The sequence below is a fragment of the Engraulis encrasicolus genome, chromosome 17, assembly GCF_034702125.1.
Source record: "Engraulis encrasicolus isolate BLACKSEA-1 chromosome 17, IST_EnEncr_1.0, whole genome shotgun sequence".
NCBI lineage: Eukaryota > Metazoa > Chordata > Actinopteri > Clupeiformes > Engraulidae > Engraulis > Engraulis encrasicolus.
In genome coordinates, this window is record NC_085873.1 from 22,767,761 (window position 1) to 22,780,260 (window position 12,500).

Sequence of the window (12,500 nt, forward strand, 5' to 3'; positions counted from 1 at the left end):
GATGAAATACAGTCACTCTAGAGCAAAATCAAGGCAAAAGGATGCGTTTTGAGAAAGTTTGATAATATCACGTTAGCCTCGTTAGCCATATCAGCTATGCAATATGAAAGATGCGGGCATCGTTTTTCGGCGGTTACACACATTTCAAAAACAAAACATTTTAAAGTCTTGCACAGCTCAAAACAACGTCACACTTACCTCGTAATATGTTGAGGGTATCCACACATAAACCAAAGTGTCCAAAGTCCTTCATGTATTCTTGAAAGGTCTGCAGAATGTGTTTTGTGAAGCTACTACCTTGAGAATATCTAAATTACGGTCAAGACAACTATTTGACACTAAAGCCCACCAAGTAGATTGCCGAGTGCGTCGCACCATCAGCTATGATTATTTCCATAGCGAGTAACCACAGCTGATGGTGCGACGCACTCGGCAATCTACTTGGTGGACTTTAGTGTCAAATAGTTGTCTTGACCGTAATTTAGATATTCTCAAGGTAGTAGCTTCACAAAACACATTCTGCAGACCTTTCAAGAATACATGAAGGACTTTGGACACTTTGGTTTATGTGTGGATACCCTCAACATATTACGAGGTAAGTGTGACGTTGTTTTGAGCTGTGCAAGACTTTAAAATGTTGTGTTTTTGAAATGTGTGTAACCGCCGAAAAACGATGCCCGCATCTTTCATATTGCATAGCTGTTACGTGGGCCTGCTCTACTAATCATTGCCACTAATCGTTTGATTGCCTGGCACTCGTCTTAGCGTGATTGTCTAAATGTGTGCAGGTGTGCCCATGGGAAGACGTGTGTCCATTGGCCGAGCCGACGATGGGTGTTGGCTTAAAAACTCCAGGCCCAGTCTCCTCTCTCTCTCTCTCTCTGGCCTGCTCTCTCTATGCTGCATGCTGGTCCTGAGGAAGCTGGTGGCAAACATTCTTTTTAGACCCATCTCTTTAATTATTGTCTTTTATTTTTAGAGGCCTACTGTATATTTAAATCTTTGTAAGGGTGGAAGGTGGTGTTTTATTTTCTTTCTAGTTATTGCGCACGAGTCAGGTGGAGTTAAGGAGGTAGGAAGCTGCCGGAAGATTCACATTATTTTATTTCGAAGAGGTTATTTAGTTTGTTGGATTCTAAGTTTAAGTTCATAGTAGGGCTCTTTTTTTTCTCCTCAAGAAATCTTCGTTTCTATGTTGATCAAGGCGTCCGACGCCGTTTCTGTTTACCCTGACTCTTGCAATTAAAAATCGTCGCCATTTCTGACCCCAACTGGTTTCACCTGGTCTTTTATGTTCCTTACCAATGTTTTATTTTTGAATGGGTTTGTAACATCAATGGGGGCTCGTCCGGGAGGGAATTGATTAATTGGCAATTGATTAATGTGATTTTAATTAATCACATTTTTCCTCCCGAAATCGATAGATCCGAGTTTTGAGGTTTTGCTGTAAGCGCTACGCACCGCCCTCTGTGGTGTGCGCTGTTTTCCCTCTGTGTAGGATCTTTTTCTCTCTTAGCCAGGTTAATTATTTGATGGGTAAGAGTTTTGTTTGTTTTGCCATCAGCTTCTTAGCTCTCACCTCTCGCAACGATTTTTTGATCTTGAGTTCATCAAAGCGCCCGACGGCCTGCTTAGCATAACTCATTATCTGTCATTATAAGAGGTATAGCGACATCCCGAAGGATGATAAACAGGTGCAGCTCATTGATGCATTGCATAGCAGCTGTGTATTTGGCGAAGTAGGTAAGGTACTCCTAAACTCCTGGCCACTCCCATGAAAAGCTTGCTTGACTGGAAGCGTCTCGCTTTGGGAAAGGGAACTGGAGTGGGAGCAAACTTAGCTTCGTGAACAAAGAGAGTAGCAAGAGAGAGAGCCGCGAGAGCATAAGCTTTGCGTTAAAAAAATGTTGGAACACGAATACGCTATAGCTTAAAAAGGAACTGGAGGTCCAAGAGTCGAGCTGTTAGTTCAGCTTACACTGAGTTTGATGTAGCTCACAAAATTATTGTTGTTCAGCCGTCATTTTGAACACGTAAGGTACAACTTGAAACTTTAAAATGGTCAGCAGAATTGTGGACGATGTTTTTACAGTGCGTTTCCACGGGTAAGGCACAGGAGGTTCATTCTTCCTTGCCGCTTGGTGAGAGAAAGCGGTATTGAGAATTTATTATTCAGTCCCTGAGACCTAGAGACAAAAAAATACAGATTGTATCAAAAAGCTGACTCGCTAACTTAAGTGGAGAATGAACTTATATTCGAGCGTTGGTTACAAGCTGAAAAGGTTACCACTTCTCAGGCTTTACGCAGCCTACTGATCGTTGAGGTTTTCACTAACAACGTGCCACAGGGCGTCGATATAACACTTACGCGAGCACACAAGTTGACACCGTTCCAAGCCACCAAGTTGGCAGATGGGTATTGTGCTTACTCACAAACGCGACTTTACTGTTAGAAATAGCGCAAAGTCAAGCAGGTCTGTTAAAAGCCAAACTCCTAGCCTTTCTCGCACTCCTTCTCTGCCGTAGAACAAATTAAAATGTAGGCCATCATCTAAAAACTCCGTTCCAACCTGCGTTTACTGTAAGAAAAAGGGCCATGTGATGGCTGACTGTTACAGATATGCGTAAAGACTAAATATATCCCGCAATTTCGGTTAAAACCGAAACTGGTCTCTGTGTTTCCAACCTTAAAATGGACGAGGTTATGAAGTCTGAACTAAAGACTGAAAACCCTATTAGAAATGGGTAATATTTGCTCCGTTTATCTTGGATGACACTGTCGCTCTACCTGGGGTGCCTGGCGAGTTTTCGCCTAAATATTGCGTGACACTGGAACTTAGTATTTCAAGACGTGTTACACTTTTGCGACAGTACAAAAATAGGAGATGGTACCCTTATTAGGAAATTGACATGGGCTACATTTAAAGTACCTTTACACAAGGTCTCTCTCGTCCGAACTTGACACTTGGAATGTCGTTATGGGAGTTCACCCCAGTCTCCCCGCTGAATGCATAGTCATGCTACTTGTTAAACGACTTATTTAGCCGGTGGAAAGGTTTTTCTATGCCCAATTGTGTCTCCTAAATCTTCAGATGATAAAATGTCCATGGATTACCCTAAAGTCTTCCCATCCAGCATTATTACACGTGCCATGGCACAGCGCGTAAAAATGACAATTCAGATGTTGTGGTTGATCTCAGTGGCACCTTTCTTTCGAGTCCGTCGGCTGATGGTGTCCATGTTGTCTTGCGTTTCTCCCTCGGTCTCGGCTAAATCGCCTCTTAATCGCAAGCAACTTATTAAAGAGCAAACGATGACTCCTCTCTCTCGCCACTGTTATCCGAGGCCATGTTCAAAAAGTGATGTTGGTCCCCAAGGATTATGTACAGGATGGCGTTTTAATGCACAAGTGGCGGCCGTTGGCTGCCCCTGAGCATGATGTTTGACATGTTGTGAATCAAAAAGTAACACCAGCCGCTTATAGAGGAAATGCTTAATCTAGCTCATGTTCACCACTTTGCGGGACATCTAATGTCAATAATATAGACCGAGTAATGTAACATTTATTTTGGCCGGGAATTAAGTGTGATGTTGTAAAGTTCTGTAAGACCTGTCATCTGTATCAAGTGGTAGGGAAACCGAATCAGGTCATTCCGCCTGCCCCGTTGTATCCGGTCACAGTGTCTTCAGAGCAATTCGAACACGTTATTTTGGAATGCATTGGCCCTTTGCCAAAAACCAAATTCGGAAACTTTTATCTATGCCTATCTGCAGTTGTGTGTAGTTAAACATGTTTCCTCGAGGCAATTCCACTGGGGAAGATAACAGCACCCGGTAATGCGAAGGCGCTGCTTAATCTTTTCTCCATGTTGGGTCTCAAAAATGGTTCAAATAGAGCAAGGCACAAATCGTATGTCCAAAGTGTTCAACCAGGTCACAACAGTAGGCGATTCAACATGTAACGTCGAGTAGTTACCACCCGCAGTCTCAAGGCGCACTCAACGTTTTCACCAAACCTTGAAAACTATGTTAAGCATATTATCTTGAAGTTCTGCGTGACTGGGACGAGGGGGTTCCGATGGTTCTTTTGCTGGTGGCCCATGAGAGCTTGGGGTTAACCCTGCTGAGCTTATCTGGGGGCACACTGCGCGTAGGCCATTGAAAGTGTTGAAAAATGTGTGACATACTGAATCGACTAACCATGACCTAACTGATTGTGTGTAAGATGCGTTATAGGCTCCACCTTGCATGTCAACTGGCAAAGGAAAACCTCGAAGTCTCAGGAGAGAATGAAGAAGATGGTATGACCAAAAGATTGTCTCTCGACACTTTTCTCCTGATGACCAGGTAATGGTTGTAGGCCTACTGCCTGTGCTGGGATCTGCTTTTTAAGTCATACAGGGCCCCATCAAGTTGAGCGTATAGGTGACCTGAACTATGTGTTTGCCAGTCCATGCTACATTAACAGTTTAAGCCTAATAGTACGAGACGCGCACAATCTGATACACACACATCCGCCTTTAGTGACAGTGACAGTAAGCGGTTGCTGTCCACGGCACCTAGTGCTGAAATTGCCGTCGTATCTGTTCCGCACGCTGCCTCTGTCTTCTTTGATCCGCCTCCTGATAATCCTGGCCCTTCTATTGAAGTTGTTGAAGGGAGGCTTAAAAATTCTAAAATCTTGCAGGATCTATCCTTGCATGTAGTCTATCTCACCTCTCCGAGTCGGAGGCCAACGATTTAGCCGCTTCCTCAAATCGCACGAAGCCTTGGATTTCGACATTCCGCGCTGTAGCGTTATAGTGCATAACATTGAGGATGAGAATACTACATCGATTCAGCACAATCCCCACGGTGAAAACCCTTTAGTGCGCAAAATACTAAAGCAGGAAGTCAAATTCACGCTGGAAAACAATGGGCCTATGCTTCGGGCAATTGGCCCATGACTTTTTCCTCACCGGTTAGACCCAAAACCTGACTGCATTCAGGTTTTGCAATGTCTGCCCTCTGGCTTCGCGTGGCTAAGAATTTTGGTTTTCGCGGACCATTTCTCCTGCAGTATGCGTTTTTTTGGTTTTCGACTAGTCGACTAGTTTCGGCAACTGATCATTAGCCTAATGTGTTGTGTCAAATTACGAGACATTTTTTTTTTTCTCTATATAATAGACATCCAGTACATTTGTGGTCGTGATTTATATGATTGGTAAGGTTTTTTCCGTATGTAATCACTTGCATCATTGCAAATAAGTTGTCGGATTGTGGTGGGCTATTTAAGGTTTGTATTACACTTTTAATTAATTTAGTCTAGGCTACTGTAAGTGTGATATTGATTTTAGAATAAATATATATGGTAGCCTATATACATTTTGAAATTGCATTTTGTGTTTAATGGGTCTATTGAAATAGGCTAATTACACTGTGGCCTTACGCCTATATTTTGCCGCCAACTTATTTTTTTTAAGTGTGGGGGTGTTACGTGGGCCTGCTCTACTAATCATTGCCACTAATCGTTTGATTGCCTGGCACTCGTCTTAGCGTGATTGTCTAAATGTGTGCAGGTGTGCCCATGGGAAGACGTGTGTCCATTGGCCGAGCCGACGATGGGTGTTGGCTTAAAAACTCCAGGCCCAGTCTCCTTTTTCTCTCTCTCTCTGGCCTGCGCTCTCCACTCTGCATGCTGGTCCTGAGGAAGCTGTTGGCAAACATTCTTTTGACCCATCTCTCTTTTTATCATTGTCTTTTGTTTTTAGATGTTTAAATCTTTGTAAGGGTGGAAGGTGGTGTTTTGTTTTTCTTCTAGTTATTGCGCACAAGTCAGGTGAAGTTAAGGAGGTAGGAAGCTGCCGGAAGATTCACGCTATTATATTTCGAGGAGGTAATTTAGTTTATTGAATTTTGAGTTTAGGTTTTATATTAGGGCTTGTTTTTTCTCCTCACGAAAGCTTCTCATTTCTGTTGACCCAGGCGTCCAACGCCATTTTTGTTTACCCTGACTTTTGGAATTAAAAATCGTCGCCATTTCTGACCCCAACCTGTTTCACCTGCTCTTTATGTTCCACACCCATGTTTTAATTTTTAATGGGTTTGTAACAATAGCTGATATGGCTAACGAGGCTAACGTGATATTATCAAACTTTCTCAAAACGCATCCTTTTGCCTTGATTTTGCTCTAGAGTGACTGTATTTCATCCCAAACATGCAAAAATCAGGCAAACTTGTTCCAACTCCGGATAAATCCTTTAAAGTAGCTGCATCTATTGTAGTAAACTATTATGTTATTGAAGTCGCGGATGCATCCTCAAACTGGCTGGAATAGCGTTGTTGCCTTGGATTATTGTTGACTGGATAACACCGATAAACGTGGGCACCGAGATGTCAAAGTAGCCTAATTCAGGTGCTTGGAAAATGTTGGCGAAATCATCGGAAGATGAAGGTAGGGAACTGCAACATTGCACGACATCGCACGATTATGAATAGTGATCATGTTGGCTCATACCAAAATGTGTTAGCGACTTGTCACCTTAGCAAAAAAAAAGCTGCTTGTTTACCTGTGGTTCATGTGATGGGATGTCTTGTCTGCCTTCATGCCTCATATTTGTTCTGTCCCACCCAAACACGTATTCTTGCTTCATTTGGGTTAAGCAAATAAGCTCATAATCAGCCACGCAAGTCCCAAATGTTTAATTCACTACTATCATAACAGCATTAGAATAGGACTACCATTTGCGTGACGTCATCCGCTGTTGGCTGGAAACGTTAACAGAAACGTTACGTGTTTGTGCTTTATTTTTTTATTAACTGCTTAAATTTCAGACTTCAAAAAAATATATATTTGCTGGCTTATCTTACTGGTGTTATAGACCCCTATATTAGGTCACTGCTTCATTTCCACTTTAAGTCTGCATTTTATCACATAAAAAACATCTCTAAATTTAGGGGCCTTATGTCAAAACATGATCAGGAGAAGTTAATACATGCCTTCATTTCTAGTAAGGTTGATTACTGTAACAGTCTTTTTACAGGCCTCCTCAAAAAGACCATCAAACAGCTTCAACTTATACAAAATGCAGTAGCAAGAGTTCTTACGAAAACAAGGATTTTCGACCACATTACTCCAATCTTGAGATCGCTGCATTGACTCCCAGTAAGCCACAGAATTGATTTTAAGGCAATGCTTCTTGTTTTTAAATCATTCAATGGAATGGGACCCACCTATCTACTAGATATGTTGCTATTGATCCCAAGAGTAAAAACAAAGTGTGGAGAGGCAGCCTTTAGCTTCTATGCTGCAAAGCTTTGGAACCAGCTTCCAAATGATGTAAAAAATGCACCCACTGTTGATAGCTTCAAATCTAGACAAAAGATTTAAGACAAAGCTGTTTTCAGATGCTATTACCTAGCATTATATATCATTTTTATTTCCATGTTTATTTTCTACCATGTTTTTATCTTAATGTTTTAAATGTTCTTTGACTCTAATGTCTTTCTTCTTTTCTTTGCTTGTTTACTTTCCTTTTGCATTTGTTTTTTGTGACGCACATTGAGTTGCACCTGTGTATGAAATGCGCTATAAAAATAAATTTGACTTGACTTGACTTGACATTAATATTGCTAGATCTTCCATTATTAGTTTGTCCGCTAATATTGCTAGAAATCCACAGGACAACAAATAGCCCATCTATTCCCATTTTTATGCAATGTTCCTTTTGTCCATGAACCCCCTTCAATACCTTCGCGACCCCCCTAGGAGATCCGGACTCCCAGTTTGGGAACCACTGGCATGAATGCAATTTCGTTGTGTGCAGTGTTCACTTGTGTGCTGTGGAGTGCTGTGTCACAATGACAATGGGAGTTGGAGTTTCCCAATGGGCTTTCACTTCACTTTCACTTTCACAATGTATTGCACACAGTGTTGGGGGTAACGCGTTACTAAGTAACGTCGTTACGTAATTTAATTACTTTTGGCAGTAACTTAGGAACGTAACGCATTACTCTTCAAATTTCAGTAACGTAATTACAGTTACTGCACTGCTGTAACGGTCGTTACTCGTTATTTGAGCCTTTAAATCATCTTCAGGTTTGCTGATATTAGTTCTAGATGCGCGAAGCTCTCTGTCTGGGCTGTTTTTCCCCCCAGCCCTTCTCGAGCTCTCGGGTGTGGGTGTGTGAGAGCGCGCGCACGCAGACTGATGTGCTGACTTGTGCATGCAAGGTCTTTCACTGGGACTTTCATGAGCCCGTTGTGCTGTGATGTGCTTAACATATACTACACTACTTGGAGTTCCACCATCATTTTTTTCTAACATTACGCCAGGTAAAGTGAAAGTGATGGGCTGCGCAGTTAAATCTACAGTCATTCCGAGTCCACCGTAACGCAAATGCATGAATGAAACAGCTGTAGGCTACCCATCGGAAAGGCCATGGCCGCTGTTGTGCTCACTGATGACATATTGGTTAGATACTATGCAACAAAAAAAAACAGTTTGGGTAGCTCCGTCAGCAGCAGCAGCCAGTGCGAATCAAGTAGACTAATTGGGAATAACGTGAGAATACAGCGCAAGCAACACTATTGCGTTGAGGCCACGTTCTTCAGGCTATTCAAATGTGCCTGATCACACCGTCTTCCAGCACGAACGGATTCTGCATTCCGTGGAATCCTTAATAATAATAATGTTGATGCATACAATCCAAGGTCGTTTTTAATCAGGAAACTGAAAGGATTTGGAGTAGCTAAGCTGCAAAATCGAGGAGAGGAAATATGTAAACCTAGGGTGTCCTTACCTACAACATTTCTGTTTGGTATGGCCACCTCACCCTACTCATTCTGTTGTTATTCAGTGAGACCAAAGACAATTCTCATGCTGAAATGACAATAAAAGTCTATTTCCTATTCTATGGCGTAATGTTAGACTAGATTCAAATTTATTGACACTGTTATAAATAGCACTACAGGGCAATCATGAAATGCATTTTAGATGTGAGAATGACAATAGGCCTAGGCCCTATATGAGGGATTCCATAGAGGTACAGTTTGCACATATTAAAATATTAGGCCATTTACACAGCCGGCTTACAACCTGGGGAAGCAGGTGTATTATGAGTTGTGCCACTACACTGGTTAAAATCCCTTTTCCTGCGAAAAGTAAAGTAAAGTAATAAGTAACGAGTTACTTTTTAAATTGAGTAATAAGTAAAGTAACTCAATTACAATTGAAAGCAGTAACTAAAGTAAAGTAACCAATTACTTTAAAAAAGTAACTTACCCAACACTGATTGCACATTACAACAGTGAATCGTAAACTGGTATACAACTTCTTGTTGTAAAATTCTACTGTGAAATTACATCTTTTTTTATAGTGTAAGGTTTTGATTTAAACAAAACACCTTGGAGGAAAGCTGAGATGAGGGGGTCGTGGGCCACAAAGCAGCGACAATGCAAGATAAAGCCCTTATCTGCACTTAACAGGACCCCACCTTACACAAACTGCGTGCTAGTGTGAATGTTAACACGTTTGTTTTTCAAGTGCCTGGTGTTTCTTTCACAAGCACTTGAACGCTATCAGCAGCGATACATTATCACTGTCAGTGCATTCAAACACCCCTTTTTAGATTTCCGCCATGCAGCGCCTGACAGACAGAAAATGCTGTAAAGCATGTTGATTGATTGGGGTCATGGTGAACAAGAGGGCCTTTTGTGGTGTGAAATATGGTGCCAAATACGGAGCGGTACGACTGATAGCCGCTTACTCTCACCTCTTCAGATGAGCGGTGCGGTGCATGCTAAGTTAGGATTCACTACTGCTTCTGGTTCTGCTACTATTCTGTCCTACAAAGACAAAGTGCAACTACTACACCAACACTAAACAAACTGAGAAATGCCTTCAAACTGTTGGTATTAGATAGGTTGGTTAGCTAATTATTAGCTATATATTGTTGTTATTGGAAATTTGACACATTTGGACAATAAGGCTTCAACACAAGATAAAGGGGGGTGTTATGAAGACCATTTTCAGTAAGTAGAGTCAAGCTGGTCCACTTCAAAGAGACTGGGCCAAGGATGACTGGAGCACACAGGATACTTTTGCTGATATTTTATTGTGGTGCAAGCATGACTAACGTTTCGACGCAGTGCATCTTCATCAGAGTTTTAAAAAAAAAAGTAACTCAGTAACTACATTTTGACAAAAGGTTACTAATAGGTTACTGCACTTAACGTTTGTTGGTCAGAATTGCACACGGCCCCAGGGGCCAAGTTACTCAAAACCTGTAATGCATTACTGATTACATATTACTGTCTTTTCAAAGTAATCCCTCACATTACAGAAGTATACAATCTGTGTCTACTGTTTGTACTCAATTTCTGTCTTTTTTTCTATTATTGTACTGTACTGTCAGTAGGACCCCCTCGAAAATGAGATGGCACATCTCAAGGGGCTATCCTTGTACTAAGTATATAAAAATAGAAATAAAAATAAAAATAAAAATACAATACTCTGTTTCTGCTATTGCTGTTGCCTGTGGCAGAACTCTTGCACACAGGGGCCCCAGGACAAGACACTCATAGGGCCCCCCATACGGCCCACCAAGGTCCCAACAGGGCTCCCACTCCCCATTCAAGAGAAGAGGCAGAGGCAAATTCTAGTGGCCATTAGAACAGGGAGAGAGGACAGTGTGGAGAGGAGAGGAGAGGAGAGGAGAGGAGAGGAGTGCAGAGGAGAGGAGAGGAGAGGAGAGGAGAGGAGAGGAGAGGAGAGGAGAGGAGAGGAGAGGAGAGGAGTGGAGAGGAGAGGAGAGGAGAGGAGAGGAGAGGAGAGGAGAGGAGAGGAGAGGAGAGGAGAGGAGAGGAGAGCAGAGTCACTGGCCATGGTGGTGTCTGCAGGCTCTTACTTACGGTAAGTCCGAGAGGGTCGAGCGCGGAGGGAGGGAGCGAGGGGTGTGAGGGGCCACCAGGCCCCCAGAGCACGGCACTGAGGTGCGGTCCGCAGTACAGGAGGAAGCCTGGGGCCACCAGGCCCCCAGAGCAGGGCACTGTGGTGTGGGCGGCAGCGCGGCAGGAAGCCCGGGGCCTGACTGGAAGCCCGGGACCCCTCTCTCTCTGGGCTCCAGGCTCAGGGTGGTGCGCTGTGGTGCGGTGCGGGCGGCAGCGTGGCAGGAAGCCCCTCGGTGATCGCCACCACCCCCACCACCCCCATCCCCTCTCTGGGCTCCTGCCTGCAGTGACTGGAAGGCAGGTGAGCGGTGGCCAAGGGCAACAGCTGAGGCAGCGGCCCAGCAGGAACACCTCCACCCATAATGCCTTGCAGGAACACCTCCACCCCTGGGAGTTAGTTATTAACATCCATAATGCCAACGTGTCAGGCGACCGGGACCCTGCAGGCAGTGTTGCCAGACTGGGCTGCTTCCCGCCCAAATTGGGCTGCTTAGGATTGCTAGCCTGATGATCATCGACGTTCAAATGTCTTCCAGACTTGGTCTGACCAAAAGCATAACAATGAACATTTCCTAAACTGCATGGTTGACCCGCCCCCCCTTGGTTTGCTTATGGTTGTTTGCTTACCGACAAAGTGGGAGGAGTTCCCGTATTTTCGGGAACTCAGAAAGTACTTGCATTGCTCTTGACCTGACTAGTTGCAGCGCTGAAAGTGTTGCGTCACTAGGAGGGCACGGCCTGGCTATAGGATTGCCGTCTGCGGGTAAAAACGTGTAAAAAGGACATTTTTGGCTGTTTTTTTCCTGCGGATTCATAACCATAGAAAACAATAGAATACAGGTCAAATTGGGCGGGATTTAGTGCTTCCAGGCGTCCATTCCTCCTGCGCCAGGCAACACACACTTCACATTTGTGTTGGACAGGTCTTTAGTTTGGGGGTCAGTAGGGCCACCAGGTCCCACAATGAAGCCTGCTACTTTACAGTGGATGACGCCTGCCTGCCCTAAAACGTAGATGCACACACAGACACACATGTGCACGCGCATACACACACACACACACACACACACACACACACACACACACACACACACACACACACACACACACACACACACACACACACACACACACACACACACACACACACACACACACAATGTACACACGTAGACCAAATTACACGCACACACACACACACACACACACACACACACACACACACACACACACACACACACACACACACACACACACACACACACACACACACACACACACACACACACACACACATTCTCTTGAATATGCAGAGGTGTCGCTGATGTTTGAAGCAAAGTTTCTGACAGGCGCCGTCGGGTAGAAAAACAGAGATGGATCCAGAAATCACTGCCTCATATTTGTAAAGGGAGGAGAATGCAATTTCCGTTGAGTCATTCTTGCATGTTTTAATCTATTTATTTTTGTTTAATGAATTGACTTTACTTTTCTTGTATTATTTATTTTTCTTTATAAATCAAAACAGTTGAGTAGAGCACAGATGAGTGGTTATATTCATGAAATAAATGTC